Source organism: Nomascus leucogenys, chromosome 22a (assembly GCF_006542625.1).
Source record: "Nomascus leucogenys isolate Asia chromosome 22a, Asia_NLE_v1, whole genome shotgun sequence".
Classification (NCBI taxonomy): Eukaryota; Metazoa; Chordata; class Mammalia; order Primates; family Hylobatidae; genus Nomascus; species Nomascus leucogenys.
The window spans coordinates 21555563-21572049 of record NC_044402.1 but is presented as its reverse complement, the minus strand read 5'-3'; the positions used below and the strand labels follow the sequence as shown (position 1 = coordinate 21572049).

Here is a 16487-nt window from a genome sequence, read left to right as displayed (position 1 = left end):
CCAACACAGGTATGCCCTAAGGAAAGATTACAAAAAGTAAAAATCTTACCTTGCCTGTTTACCAAATCTTACCCTGCCTGTTTACCAAAAACATCACCTCTAGCATTACCAGTATTAGAGGCACTGCCTGTCCAGTGACATAACTTCAACAGTGGTGGTATCCTGACTGTGCAAGGTAGCATAATCACTTGTTTCCTAAATAGGGACTTGTATGAATAGCCATACAAGGGTTGAGCAGTCTCTTACTTTTAATCAGTGAAATTGACCTATCCATGAAGAGGCGGATATAAACAAATAAGATGAGAAGATCCTATGGAGCTTTAATTCATTAATGCAAATAAAAACTCATACAAGCCTACAGGCCCTAGCCTCCTAGCCCTGCATTAAAAATTTTGGTTGGGGTGAACTTGGAGCATAATTCAACCTCCGAATAACCTAAACTAAGACCTCACTAGTCTAAACGAGTTAATACACATTGACTCAATAATTTGATCAACGGAATAAGTTACCCTAGGGATAACAACGCAATCGTATTCTAGAGTCCATATCGACAATAAGGTTTACAACTTCGATGTTGGATCAGGACATCCTAATGGTGTAGCCGCTAATAAGTGTTCGTTTGTTCAATGATCAAAGTCCTACATGATCTGAGTTCAGACGGGAGTAATCCAGGTCGGTTTCTATCTATTGTTTCTCCTAGTGAGAAAGGACAAGAAAAATAGGGCCCACTTCATAAAGTGTCCTCACTCCATAGATGATGCTATCTCAATCTAACAAATCATCACATACCTTACTCAATAACAGGGTTTGTTAAGATGACAGAGCCTGGCAATTGCATAAAACTTAAAACTTTATAATCAGAGTTTAACTTCTGTTCTTAACAATATGCCCATACTTACTGTAAAAATACCTCTATACAGACTTCTCCTATGACTCCCCAAAGCCTACATGGAAGCCCTTACTGGCAGCTCAATAGTACTGGCAGCAGTACTCCTAAAGCTAGGTGGCTATGATATAATATGGCTTACTCTTATCATCAACCCCCTAACAGAACATATAGTCTACCCTTTTCTCCTGTTGTCCCTATGAGGAATAGTTGACAAGCTCTATTTGTCTACAACAAACCCATCTAAAATCACTTACTGCCTACTCCTCTGTAAGCCACATAGCACTTGTGACTACACCTAACCTTATTCAGATCCCTTGAAGCTTTATAGATGCAGACACCCTTATAATTGCTGATGGACTCACTTCATCCTCACTATTCTGCATAGAAAATTCAAACTATGAGTGAGTCCATAGCCGAACCATGTTACTTACCTGAGGCCTTCAAACACTGCTTCCGCTAATAGCTTCTTGATGACTTCTAGCAAATCTCACTAACCTTGCCTTACTCCCTACCATTAATCTAGTAGAACTCTTTGTGATTATGGCCTCATTCTCCTGATCAAATATTACTATTATGCTTACAGGACTTAGTATACTGATTACAGCTCTTGACTCCCTGTATATGCTAATCACGACACAACAAGGGACACTTGCATATTACATTGACAGTATTAAACCTTCCTTTACACAAGAAAATGCATTAATATTTATACATCTTGCACCTATCTTCCTACTATCCGCAAATCCTGAAATTATTATGAGGTTTGCATGCTGTAGCTATAGTTTAACAAAATATTAGATTTTGGATCTAATAATAGAAGCCTGCAACTTCTTATCTGCCGAGAAAGTATGCAAGAATGGCTAACTCATGCCCCCATGCCTAACAACATGGTTTTCTCAACTTTTAAAGGATTAGAGTTATCCATTGGTCTTGGGAACCAAAAACATTGGTGCTCCAAATAAAAAGTAGCAAACATGTATTCTTCCACTGCTGTAACAGCCCTAATCCCCTTAATCTTACCAATTACTATTTCCTTAGCCAACCCCTGCAAAAATGCTCATACCCAAATTATGTAAAAACATCTATGACATGCACCTTCATCATTAGCCTCATCCCTACAACCCATGTTTATATGCACAGACCGAGAAGTCATTATCTCAAACTGACATTGGGTAACAACACAAACTCTCAAACTCTCACTAAGCTTCAAACCAGACTACTTCTCCACAATATTTATCCCAGTAGCGCTATTTGTTACCTGATCTATTGTAGAATTCTCAATATGGTATATACATTCAGACTCCAACATTAACCTATTTTTCAAACACTTACTTATTTTCCCCATCACAATATTAATTCTGGTTACTGCCAACAACCCCTTTTAACTCTTTATCTGATGAGAAGGCATAGGAGTCATGTTTTTCTTACTAATTATCTGATGGTACCTCCAAGCAGATGCTAATACAGCAGCCCTCCAACAGTTCTGTACAACTGCATCAGTGATATTGGCTTTATTTTAGCTATTGCATGATTCTTCCTGTCCTCTAATACATGAGGATTTCAACAAATATTTATTCTAGACCCTACTCCCAACTCCCTTCCATTAATTAGCCTTCTATTAGCAGTAGCGGGAAAGTCAGCTCAATTCGGCCTCCATCCCTGACTTCCATACACCATAGAAGGTCAAACCCCAGCCTCAGCCCTACTCCACTCCAGCACTATAATTGTAGCAGGAGTATTCCTGCTCATCTGCCTCTACCCTTTAATAGAAAATAACCTATCAATTGAAACCTTTATATTATGTCTGGGAGCTATACTACTTTATTCACAGCAATCTGTGCTCTAACACAAAATGATCTCAAAAAAATTGTAGCATTCTCCACCTCGAGCCAGCTGGGCCTTATAATAGTCACAATTGGCATTAATCAGCCACACCTAGCATTCCTTCACATCTGTATTCATGCCTTTTTTAAAGCTATGTTATTTATATGTTCAGAGTCCATCATAGCCTCAATGATGAACAACATCTGAAAAATAGGAGGGCTATTCAAGATTTTAACCCTCTTCCTCCTTCCGTATTATTGGCAGCCTTGCACTTACAGGTATGCCTTTCCTCACAGGCTTGTACTCTAAACATCTTATCGAAACCGCAAACACGTCATACACCAACGCCTGAGCCCTTTCTATTACTCCTATCGCCACCTCCTTGACAGCTGTCTACATTACTATATTATCTTCTTGGCTCTAATAAGACAACCTCACTTCATGACTGATTATTATTAACAAAAATAATCCCCTCTTAATTAACTCAATTAAGGGCCTAACAATTGGCAGCATCTTCACCGGATTCCTTATCACCAACAGTATTATTCCTGTTTTATCACCCCAAATAACAATACCACTCCACCTGAAGCTCACAGCCCTAGGTGTGACCTCCTTAGGCTTCTTGCCAGCAATAGAAATTGATCTCATAACTAATAACCTTAAACTAAAATATCCATTACAGACATTCAACTTCTCCAACATACTAGGATTTTATTCAACCACAATTCACCGTACAACCTTGCACTCAAGCCTATTCACAAGCCCAAACCTGGCCTCACTTCTAACAGAGCTAATTTGACTAGAAAAGTGTATACCAAAGACCCTTTCACAAACCCAAATTTCAGCCTCTACTACTGTGTCTACTCAGAAAGGTCTAATTATACTCTAATTTCTCTCTTTTTTTATCCCATGTCTTCTAACCCTACTCTTAATTATCTAATCTATTACCCTGAGTAATTTCAATCACAACATAAATACTAATAAATAATGATCAACCAGCAACTACCACTAATCGACACCCATAACTATACAAGGCAGCCTCACCCACAGAATCCTCATGCAATAACCCAGCCCTCTCACCTTCAAAAATCATCCAACTCTCTACGCTATTAAAATCAATCATGGCCAGGTGCGGTGGCTCACGCCTGTAATCCCAGCACTTTGGGAGGCTGAGGTGGGCAGATCACGAGGTCAGGAAATCAAGACCGTCCTGGCTAACATGGTGAAACCCCATCTGTACTAAAAAATACAAAAAATTAGCTGGGCGTGGTGGTGGGCACCTGTCATCCCAGCTACTTGGGAGGCTGAGGTAGGAGAATGGCTGGCGTGAACCTGGGAATTGGAGCTTGCAGTGAGCCGAGATCGTGCCACTGCACTCCAGCCTGGGCGACAGAGTGAGACTCTGTCTCAAAAAAAAAAAAAAAAAAATCAATCGTGACCACTATCCCATCATGCTCCACTATTCACCGAACCAGCACCAACTCTATTAATAATCCTAATAATAAAGCCCTTCAGATGTCAATACTTGACCCTCAAGTTTCAGGATATTTCTCAATAGCCATCGCCACAATATAACCAAAAACAACCACTGCCCAAATAAATCAAAAGGCTATTAACCCCACGAAAGCCCTACCAAAATTCAACACAACGCCGCAACCCAGAGCACCACTAATAATTAACCCTGGACCTCCCATAAACAGGAGAAGGTTTTAAAGACAAACTTACAAACCCTATACCCAAAAGAACACTTAATAAAAATATAACATATGTCATTATTCCCACATGGACTATAACCATGACTAATGACACGAAAAATCATCATTGTATTTCAACCATAAGAACCCTAATGGCCAATACTAGCAAAACACACCCGCTAATAAAAATTACTAATTACTCATTCATTGATCTTCCCACACCATTGAATATTTCTATATGATGAAACTTCAGCTCACTACTTGGTGCCTGCCTAATCCTCCAGATCATTACAGGATTATTTTTGGCCACACACTACACATCAGACACCTCCACTGCCTTCTCTTTATTCACTCATATCAGCCGAGAGGTAAACTACAGCTGAATGGTTTGCTATTTTCATGCTAATAGCACTTCAATATTTTTCATCTGTCTCTTCTTACATGTTGGCCGAGGTTTATACAATGAATGATTTACATTTCCAGAAACCTGAAATATTGGCATTATCTGCCTACTCACAACTATAGCAAAAGCATTCACAGGCTACATGCTCCCATGAGGCCAGATACCATTCTGAGGCACTACAGTAATTACAATCTACTATCAGCCATCCCATATATTGGAACTGACCTTGTCCAGTGAATCTGAGGTGGATTCTCAGTTGACAAAGCCACCCTTACAGGATTTTTTGCCTTCCATTTCATCTTATCCTTCATCATTACAGCCCTAGCATCTGTTCACCCTTTATTCTTACATGAAACAGGATCTAACAATCCTTCAGGGGTTTCATCAGATGCTGACAACTGATGGAAAGTATTCCATCCCAAGTTATATGTTAACTTGATGTCTAAGTTAAAAAGCTAACTTCTAGACAGAGCCTTAATAAATATATAGGGGATCTGAAAATTAATGTTCTATCACTTTGAGGTTTAATAGTTTGTAAACATTTAGATATTTACTTTGAAAGGGCAGAAAGATTCAAAACAAAGGTCATTAAAATACAAATATTTGCATTTTCTTTTCAAAGCAGAAACTGTTTTACTAATACAGAAGCATCTTGTCTGTAATGAGTAGTTGTTTTGATTTATCAGTCAAACCATATAATCGGTTATGCTACAATTCAAAACAAATTAGGGTGAAAGACATATATGGTTTGAAGGAAGTGAAATCTTCATTTTTATTTCAGGCCCTGTCAACTATAAGCTGTATGATTTTGAGAAAGTTAACTTAGGCTCTTTGGGACTTAGTTTTTTTTTTTTAAATCTGTAAAATTTAAGTAATACAGTTCAATATTTGATTTTCAGCTCTAAGTTCCCAGGGTGCAAGAGGGAAGGTTTTCTATGCCCTCAACTGTGACTAGTTTGACGTACAAATAAATAGCCAGGGCTTTGAAGTATCAGTCTCAGTTATTTCGTCCTTTCTAGGGGTGAGTGCTCCTTTTTCTTCAAATGTCTCTTGGGGCTCCCCATTTATCTTCTCTCCACATTGTATGCTTGTCACATTTTTTTCTTTTTCTTTTTATTCTAATTACCATTTTCCCCCTCAGAGTACTAGCTTAGCTCATCTATGCCTAACTGTTTGAGCTAACACTTTCCTGTTATTATCTAAAGCAGGTTTAAAGAGAAAAGTTATAGGCTGGGCATGGTGGCTCACACCTGTAATTTCAGCACTTTGGGAGACCGAGACGGGTGGATCACGAGGTCAGGAGTTCGAGACCAGCATGACCAACATGTTGAAACCCTATCACTACTAAAACTACGAAAATTAGCTGGGTGTGGTGGCGCATTCCTGTAATCCCAGCTACACAGGAGGCTGAGGCAGGAGAATTGCTTGAACCTGGGAGGTGGAGGTTGCAGTGAGCCAACACTGTGCCATTGCACTCCAGCCTGGGCAACAGAGTGAGATGCCATCAAAAAAAAAGAAAAAAGAAAAAAGAAAAAAAAGAAAGAAAGAAAGAAAGAAAGAAAGAAAAGAAAAGTTATATTCTTGCTCTCTGTAAGTGTACTGGTCTATGTCTGTGTTTGACTATAAAAAAAATCTTCTGCTTTATATTATTGACACCTAGCTATACATATGTACTCAAAAATCTTTGAACTCTTAAGGCAGTGGTAGAGTAAATTCATTTTCTTCAATGCATAACAAATTAACAAAGATTTGGTAGCATAAAACAACACATACTTATTTTCTCAGTCTCAGTGCATCAGAAATCAAGGCATAGCTCAGCAAGATCCCCTGCAATGCTGTAATCAAGGTGTCTGCCAAGACTGGATTCTCATCTGAGGCTTCCCTAGGTCATGTGGGAACAATCTGCTTCCAAGTTCATTCATGTGGTTGTTGGCAGAATGCTGTTCCTTGCAGGTGTGTGGACTGAGAGCCTCGGTTTTTTTTACTAGTTTCAGGCCAGAAGCCACCCTCAGCCCCTTGTCATGTGGCTTTATTAATAGGGCAGCTCCCAACATGGTAGCTTTCTTCTTTAAAATCAGCAAAAAAGAGGGCCTCCTAGTATGATGACAGGTGTTACAATCTTTATGTAACATAATCACTTTTATCTAATCATAAATATCCACTCACATTTGCCATATCTATTGATAAGAAGCAAGTCACAGATTCTGTTTACACTCAAGGGGAAAAGATTACACAAGAATGCTAGGAGGCTAGGATTTGACCATCACGATGAGTAAAGGGAGGACTTCTGAACAGTGAAAAATTATTCACAATATTTATCTTTTTTATTGATCCATGAAGGCCAGATTATTGATAATCTTGTAAACCACATGAAATAGCATGACCAGTATTAAAAAGACAATGTCACATCATTGAAGATCTTAGTAGTAAGGTAACATAGTCATGCATTTTAGGAAGATCATTGATTACTCTCTGGAAACAGAAATTTAAGTGGAACAAGAATGGCAATAAAAAAATCAATTATGCTGCCCATCAATCCATGTGAAAGGCAATGTCGCATCAGATTAGGAAGTGGTTATACAACTGACAAGCAATGGATAAATTTGAGATGCTGTTCTGAAAATATAATTGACAGGGCTTAGTGAAGAAAAGAGAATTTTGAAAATGACTTCTCTGGTGTGGATGTTGATGATACTCTTGTTTGCTCAGATTGAAATCACTGAAAGAGAAGCAGACTGCGTGAAAAGTAGGTTAGCTCAGATTGGGGTAAGACTTTAACCTGTAGAAAATAATTGAAGGCTTATAAGCCTAAAATAAGAAGAAATGGTTGAGCATGTTCCCACAGTAACACTAGCATTTAGATAAGATAAAGAAACCAAGTCAGAAAAGGGACTGTCAGTTAGGGATGCTGTAACAAATAACTTAGGTGGTTTATAAACAACAGAATTTTATTTCTCATTAACAGATACATATATACTCAAAGGATTTTATTTTGAACTCTTAAGCAAGTGGTACAGTGTATCCATTTTATTGATGCATAACAAATTACCAAATATTTGCTAGCATAAAACAAGTTCTGGAGGCTGGAAATGTGCTATCAGGGCACCAGCATGGTCGAGTTATGGTGAGGACCCTTTTCCAAGTGCAGACTCTTCCCCTCTCATTCTAGGGTCCTTTTATACTGCACTAACCCCATTGCTGAGGGTTCTACCCTTATAACCTAGTTACCTCTCAAAAGCTTCATCTCCTAATACCATCAAATTGGGGGTTAATATTCAACCTATGAATTTTCCAAGGACACCAATATTCATACCATATAGCAAAGAATAAGAAGGGGCATTTGGAGAGAAGAGGATATCTACACACAGTGATACCAGTGGATAATAGTGTTTTGAGAGAGAGAAAATATCAAAATTGTTTGTTATGACTGAGATATAAGTAAGACAATTAATGCAGAAGCTACTGTTCTATCAATAAACACATTTTACGTACACTCAATTACTGCCAGTTTTTCTTAAGTTACAGCTTTTTGGCCTCAAGGGCCTTCTAAAGTTATTTATAAGTATAAAAAACTAATATTGCAAATTAGTTCTTTAAAGTGCTATTTACATTCTACTACTTAAGGTGAAAATCCACTTTAGGATAATTCCATCCAGCATTGAATCCTGAAGAAATACAATCTGCAGTGGCACTTTGAAAAGTAGTAAATGCTGCACAGCATTTTAGGAAACAGAACAATTGAAACACAAATTATTTGTTCATTTAGAGATTTATTTGGGATCGAAACTGCCATTTGTTTTGTAGTGACATGCACAGGTCTAGCATTTCTCTTCAAATTCTCTTGCACGCTTTTATTTAAGCAATTGCAATCGCAGTACAAGGGATTTCTAGAGATTAATGACTGCCTGGGAGGGCTTGCTCCTTAGTCCACTAACTCCAACCAGTCATTAATTTCCTTGAAAAGTGCTGCGTGAAAGTTATTATTGCCAATATGAACTGAAAATGAAAGAAACATACAGTATGCATATGAATTTTACTCACTGCCCCAGAATGATGCAAAGTTAATCCATTTGTATGAGGATATTCAGGAAAAACGAAACCCTTGTATATAAACCACTCACTTTGCTTAGTCTTATTCTTGGCAGTCTAGTTTTGTCTATATTGAAACAATTAACTTACATGGACATTAGAAGAGCACAAGCACCCAGATTTAATCCAAAAACCTTGACCCAACCAATATATGTTAATCTTAAATACAATATGTTATACATAGTAGATTGTTAAAATTTTAGCCTACTTTATAATGAGAACTTTCCTAGTTTGACATAAATAGTTCTATAAGGTACAGATATTGGCACCTTATAGAGACATAAACTAACCATTTACTCAGCTTAAATACAGAAATATCGAATTAACCTACCAAGAACAAATACAGACTTTTTTTCCCAAATATATTTAAAATGCTTTCCAAGGTACTTATCACTAGGTTAATTTCTTAGTACAGACTGCTATTAACAGAATACTCTGGGCTGAGTAGTTTAAGCTGTACAAATGTATTTCACACATTTCAGAGGCTGAGAAATTCAAAATCAAGGTGCTGGTGGTTTTAGTGTCTGGTGAGTTCATTCTTTGTGGTTTGCAGATGACTGTCTTCATGTTTTGCCCCCACATGGCAGAGAGCAGAGAGAGAGGAAGCAAGCTCTCTTGTGTGTTTTCATGAGGGCACTACTTCCATGTAGGATGATGCCACTCTCATGACCTAAGTAGCTCCAAAGGGCCTAATAAGTGTATCATACCATCAAATTGAGGTTTAGGATTACAACATATGAGTATTGGAGGGATATAAACAGTCCATAGTAGTCTATCATGAGTAGAACAGTGCTTCCAGAAGACCCAGAATGTGATCATGAAGTTACGTCAAAACACACTTTACTTTTTGGACGAGGAAATATTTTAAGATTTATTATATAAGACCCATGAGCAAAAAATTATTTTATCTCTTATACATATATTTGTGAGAATAAATAAGGTTGTTAAATCTTATTTTTTTCTAAAGAGGTTATTAAATATTTATTCCAATTATTGTCTTCATCTATTTCAATTTATAAAATGTTTTACACTTTTGACCATCTCTTTACAAAAAAAAAAAAATACCATTATAGGCTACATCTACTGTCTTTCAGGCCAATAATTTTTAGCAGTATATGATTTTCTCTTTCATCAAATAGAATGAAAATTTGATTATGAGACTTCATAATAAAAATGGCATATATGTATATACACGCATATACATAGAGGTACACATATGCATATGCATGCATATGTAGATAGGTAAAAATACACTCATGTGTCTGCATAAATTCATATGCATACACACTACACATATATGCATGTGCATGCATGTGTGTTTGTATGTGCATAAATATGTATACATGTACATATATATGGTAATTAATCCCCAAATGCCCAGAACACGCATAATACACATTTACCAAAGAAAATGCTTTACATCATACTTTTCTCTTCTTTAATAACTCACAGTTATAGCTACACTTTCATTGACTTATTATAAGTCAAATAAAAATAAATATATGTTCAGTAATTTATTATGAAATCTAAAGCTAATTCTCTAACTTAAGTTGAATACTTTTAGTAATCTATATTATAAAATGTGCTGTGTATATTTAAAAAAATGCTTATTTATGTGTTTATTTCAATTGAAATATGGAATCAATTGTTCTTTAAGAGAAAAAGTAAGCCTGATTTGTCTGATCAGCTTGACCATAAAGATTTACTTAAACATGTAGGTAATGTAATAATTATTCCCATATTTGTACTGACCTAAATATCAAAAGTATTGGCGAAAATGAATTTAACATCTGTGATAAAAGTATTTTGTTAAAATATATCATGATAATAAAAATTTATTAAAATTAATATTTAGATTTTAAATGCTGAGTTTATTAGATTAAATGAGGTGCTTCAAAATAAAGTGTCACATATATAATTAGTCATTTGATAAATCTTGTTAAGCATTTTTGGTAAAATTTCCAGACTCTGAGGAAATAAATGCTACTAAGGACTTGATAACAAATCATTTTGAAAATAATATGGTTAACATTTCTTTTCTTTCAACACTATTAAAGGAGAAACTCATTACTTGTAGATAGATCATTACAAAGGATTTTTGATGATAAATCATTCATTATTTTAGCTTTTAACAGAAAAATTCAAAAACTTCATTGTCATTGTTATAATAAAATTTATTTAAATTACATCAGTGTTTTCTTACATCTATAAAAATAAAAAATAATCTTATAGAAAAATATATTTCACAACCAGTGGACACATTGATAAATGAAGTCAAGAACACACACACATATACACAGAACAGCCCAACCTCATTGAAATGCATTTGAAAAAGTATCTTTTTTAGATTTAATCATAATTTGTTCATATTTGCATTATATGTTTTAAAATCAATTGTGAACTAGTAATATACTTAAAGGTCTTTTAAAAGTAGCACCATTATTTAACAAAATATTTTAAAAATTAATTTGTAATTTTTTGCAGTAAAATATGATATGTTGATTACAAGGGGCTTTTGATCATTAATTTGTGGAATAATAAGATAAAATTATATGTAAATATAAATATGTAAATATAAATATAATGTAAGCCAATAAAAGACATTTTAAATGTTCTTACTGCTTTAAAGAATTTGCATTTTTTTTCTTGTTCACAGGTATAATGAGGATACTAAGTGCAAAATTTATCTTGTATGTGGGCAGGACTATTTTGCTTATTTTTAAAAAATGGAGCTTTACTTTTTAGAACATTTTTAGATATAGAGAAAAATTAAGAAGATTGTACACAGACTCCAATGTGCCCCCCACTGAGTTTCCACTGTTCTTAACATCTTATATTAGTATGGCTCATTTATTACAATTACAAAAACAGTATGGATATATCACCATTAACTGAAGTTGACAGTTTAAACCGGTTTTTAAAATTTCACTTAATGCTCTTTTTTTCTTCCAGGATTCTATCCAGGTTACTGTAATACATTTATTTGCCATGTCTCCTTATGCTCTTCTTGGCTGTGACGGTTTCTTCATTGCATTTGATAAACTTAACAGCTTTGAGGGGTACTGGTTGAATATTTTGTAGAACGTCTCTCTCTTGGAATTATTCTGATGCTTTTTTTGTTGTTGTTGTTTATTTTGTGCTTTCCATGGTTAGAATGAGGTTAGGGGTCTCTGGCAAGAAGAGCATAAAGAAGTGCCATTTCCATTACATCACACCAAGGGCACTTTCATAGTCTGTGCTGCATGAAGAGACTATCACAGGCTGGGAATTTATAAAGAACAGAAATTTATCTCCCACAGCACTGGAGGCTGGAAAGTCCAAGATCCAGGTATCGGCATTTGGTCTGGTGAGGGTCTTCTTGCTGTGTCCTCACATGGCAGAAGGCAGAAGGGCAAGCTAGCCCAACACTGAATGAAGCCTACTTTGTTAAAGTCCTTAATCTCATGCATGGGAGAGATCCCTCATGGCCCAATCACCTCTTAAAAGCCTCACCTCTTAATATTATCAATTGGCAACACGTGGGTTTTGGAGAAGACACATTCAAGCCATAGCAGGTACATACTACAAACATGATTTATGGCTGTTGATGCTGATCTTGTTCTTGGGCTGAAGTGTTTTGTCAGGTTTCTCTACTGTGTAGTTTCTGTCTTATTCCCATTTCCATGTTGTATCTTTAGAGGCAGTCACTATATCCATCTCACACTTAAAGAGTGAAGAGTTTTGTTTCACCTCCTTAAGAGCAAAGTTCTTTACATAAATTATTTGGATTCCTACATAGGAGATTTGTCTCTTCTCTTCCGTTTATTTTTGTACTCAACCACATTTAAGTCAACATAGACTTCAGTGGATATTTATTTTATATGTTGGGTTATAATCAAATATCTCTTTATTTATATTATAGCTCAAATTTTTCTAGCTTTGACCAATGGGAGCTCTTTCAGTTGGCTTCTCCCTTTGATATATCCCCACCAGTGTAAGAGTGTGTGTATTTTGAGTACTACTTTACCAGGCTCCTGTTGTATATTTTCTACCTTTATCCTGCTTGTCAGCCATTTTTCTTCCTTTTATTGCAGAATGGTATTAGTAATCAAGATCTGGGTGTTGGGTGTGTTCCTTGATACTGATTTCACTGCTTTTATATAAACGAAGCTGATAGAGGATGAAAATATGTGTGTGCATAATAATCCTGTGTACATATATATTTCCCAGTATTTTGGGGTGTTGCCCTCTGTAGTTACATTGAACCAAATATTAGTTCATACTGATGTCTTCAGCTGTGACCATTACCACACTGATCACTCTAGACTTCTCCCTACCTATCCCAACTCTATCTGTAAACTTTCTCTCCAACAGTGAGAAACATGGCTCCATGTACCATGCATGTGCTTAATTGCTCACTTTTAGTATACCTGTATAGCAGTATCAGAATTGTAAACCCACCCCAAATGGAAGCAAATATACCAACTTGAGTAGAGTGATTATGTACAGTTCCTTTTGCGTTTACTCATCCCGACTCCACTCATTTCCAAAGATATTTAGGTCAGCATTTTTCCCTGGACCCCTTCAGTGAAGTTGTTTTAATTATTTGTAATGCAATTAGAACATTTCCTCATAGTCTGCATTCAGTCCTGAGAGCCCACAACCTCCTGAATAGTTTTCTCCCACATTATGTTTCTTTGTGCTGTAAAATTCTGCAGGTTCTGACAAATGCATAAACTCATGTATTTGCCATTACCATATCACACATAATACTCCTGCATTCTGAAAAATTCCTTATGTCTCATCTATTTAACCCTTCCCCCTTTTCCTAGGATCCCTAGCAACCACTGGTCTTTTTAAGGTCTCTATTTGTTTGCTCTTTCCAGAATGTCGAATCATACAATCTGTAGTCATTTCGGATTGCTTTTTTCACTTAAAGACAGCTCTTGAATATTTATTCATGTCTTTTTAAGATATGAATTTGTGTATTTTAAAAATTGCTGAATAATATTTCATTGTATGGACACACCACAGCTTATCTATTTAAGGACACCTTGATTATTTTCAGTTTTTGATAATTATGAATAAAGCTGCTATAAACATTTATGTGTAAGTTTTTGTGTGGACATAAGCTTTCAAATCAATCTGAGTTCAATGTGCTGCATTGCGTGGCAGGACTATGTTTAGCTTTGTAGGGAATTGCCCAACTGGCTTCCAATGCTACTCTCCCTTTTTGCATTCCCAGCAGCAATAAATGGGAGTTCCTGTTGCCCTGAATATTCACCAGCATTGCTACTGTCAGTTTGTTTATTTGTTTGTTTTCTAATTTTAGCCATTTGAATTGGTATGTGATAGCAGGTGCACTAAAATCACTGTGATCTTCCTTCTTGCTCTTTCTTTAAACCTAGATACAAAATTCCCATGTGAAATATGCACCATTTTGACATACAAGTAGGGTACAACATATGTACACTGACCTATAGATGAAGATATGAGGCCATCCAAATTGGAATCTGCCACCTCAATGTGAATCATGCTACTTCATAAAGGTAACATTTTCTACTACTATGTATAATTTTTCATCCATATATACATATATATGGTACTTCTTAAAATTATATATATAGATATGGATGAAATTATGTGTATATATAATATATATAAAATTATGTACAAATTATGTATAATATGTATATACTATTATGTACATAGTATTATGTATATACTATATATACTAAAATACATAAAATTATATGTGTACTAAAAATATGTAAAATATATACTTAAAATTATGAATGTACATACTATATGTATATACTAAAATACATGAAATTATGTATATACTAAAATTATGTATAATATATACTTAAAATTATGTATATATAATATACACTTAAAATTATAAGTTCTTGAAGAAGAAAAGCCATTGAATTGTCTACAGTATTCACATCATAATCAAATATTTCTTTTTAAATGTATCATTGCTATATTTCATATTTTTTGATACATAAAAGGCACTGTACTGGGCTCTTAGAATTGAATACTGTGTGTTTGCTTCTCTGAAAGATTTTAAATTTTGAATAGAGCATTCATATAAAATATAATTTTAAAAATTATATTTTTATATTAATTCAATCATAAGACAAGTACAGAACACTAACCAAGTGGCAGTAACTATGTTAAGGTTGAGGGTTAAAAAGAAAATTAAAATGTGGCTATTCAGATGCAAGAGTTAATACTCCAGCAGAGGAGATAAAAGTTAAGTCAATTAGCACAATAAGGGAAAAGGATATTTAAAAGCAACATTTTATCTAATTTAAAATATAGTATGTGCTATACTTAATAAATTTGCCTATGAAAATTATACTTCTGGGTACCTTTAAGAACATGCATCTTTGTGCAAATAAAAATTGTATTCGTTTTCAGTATATAAATAAAAGTCTGTAAGTACTACATAATCAATATTCTGCCTTATTGTGACAATTCTAAAATGATTGAAAATAATATAAAGATAATTATTGACATGTGTGAAGAAAAAGGAGGAAATAGCATATTTGAAAAAATTACTGGAATATTATCACTTTACCAATTTTTAAATATTTGAATAGGTTTATAAACTATAGATCATGCAATGTAACTTTCTGATAAACAAAGTAGAATGTTTGGAAGCAGAAAGCTCACCAAATTTCCTCTTTTTTATATGTCCATTCTTTTATGTTTAATTATAATAAAATTTATATAGGCTAGGTATTCATTAAAAAGTACACTTATAATAACTGTATTTTATTGTATCTAAGATTCCTTCCATTATGTACTACTAAGAAAGAAAAACATGCTCTTCCAACTCAGGAAACTTGCTAGTTTTAAGGGTAGAGCTTGCATTAGTAGTCCTGTGATGTAAAGTTAATTAACCTCTCTGAATCTTATTGTTCTTATTAATAAAGTAATGCAATAAAATAGGTTTCAATTAATATGTATTTTGCAAACCTATTAAACAGTGTGTTTTAATGTAGCCCAGACTAATGTTTCCCTCCTAAAAGATCAACATCTAGGACACTAGGAAGGGAAAATAAGATTCGGGAAAAAATAAACAAATAACTGGAAAAAAGAAAGACTGTTTTGAAATGTTGTCTGTGGTTGCTGTAATCGGAAGAGTGGTATGGGGACCATTTTGGAGTGCTCTGAGTTTTTCCCTTTCCTTTATGCTCTACTTAGTTTAGGAAAATAAATACCTGTCTCCTCACTGCAAAAAACCAAGGCCAATGTCTCAACCACTGGTGTAGTTTTCTGCAAGGATAATTTGTGCACAACACAAAGGCCTGAACTTATGAAGAGATGAAGAAACATCTGTCTATGACTAGCCTCTAGGTTTAAATCACCCATTCTTCATTATTAAACTCTTGATGCTGAGGTACTGCAAAGCCTTATAACACTTTGCCTACAGGCAAGAGGTTAAAAAAACACCTGAACAAAAAGAGATTAAAACGAAGTGTTTAGTTGACTGGGGATCCACAACACGGGGACACCCCTTCTCATTCTTTGAGACCACCTGGGTTGACAGAGGCTAGAATACAGCTTTTATTAGATGCATTATCAGACAAAAACACTG

The 16487-nt window shown here is 35.1% G+C and overlaps 2 long non-coding RNA genes across 2 annotated transcripts; one reads left to right on the top strand and one right to left on the bottom strand.

Moving 5' to 3' along the window:
- Window positions 1-245: 245 nt before the first annotated feature.
- On the bottom strand, window positions 246-1128 carry LOC115832379. The gene is made up of 3 exons (XR_004027869.1): window positions 1119-1128; window positions 923-924; window positions 246-344 (listed from the first exon to the last, which is right to left on the bottom strand). It is a non-coding gene; the product is annotated as an uncharacterized LOC115832379 (long non-coding RNA).
- LOC115832381 lies at window positions 447-16076 on the top strand. Its single transcript, XR_004027871.1, has 3 exons — window positions 447-689; window positions 1666-1670; window positions 16065-16076. It is a non-coding gene; the product is annotated as an uncharacterized LOC115832381 (long non-coding RNA).
- The last annotated feature ends 411 nt before the right edge of the window (window positions 16077-16487 follow it).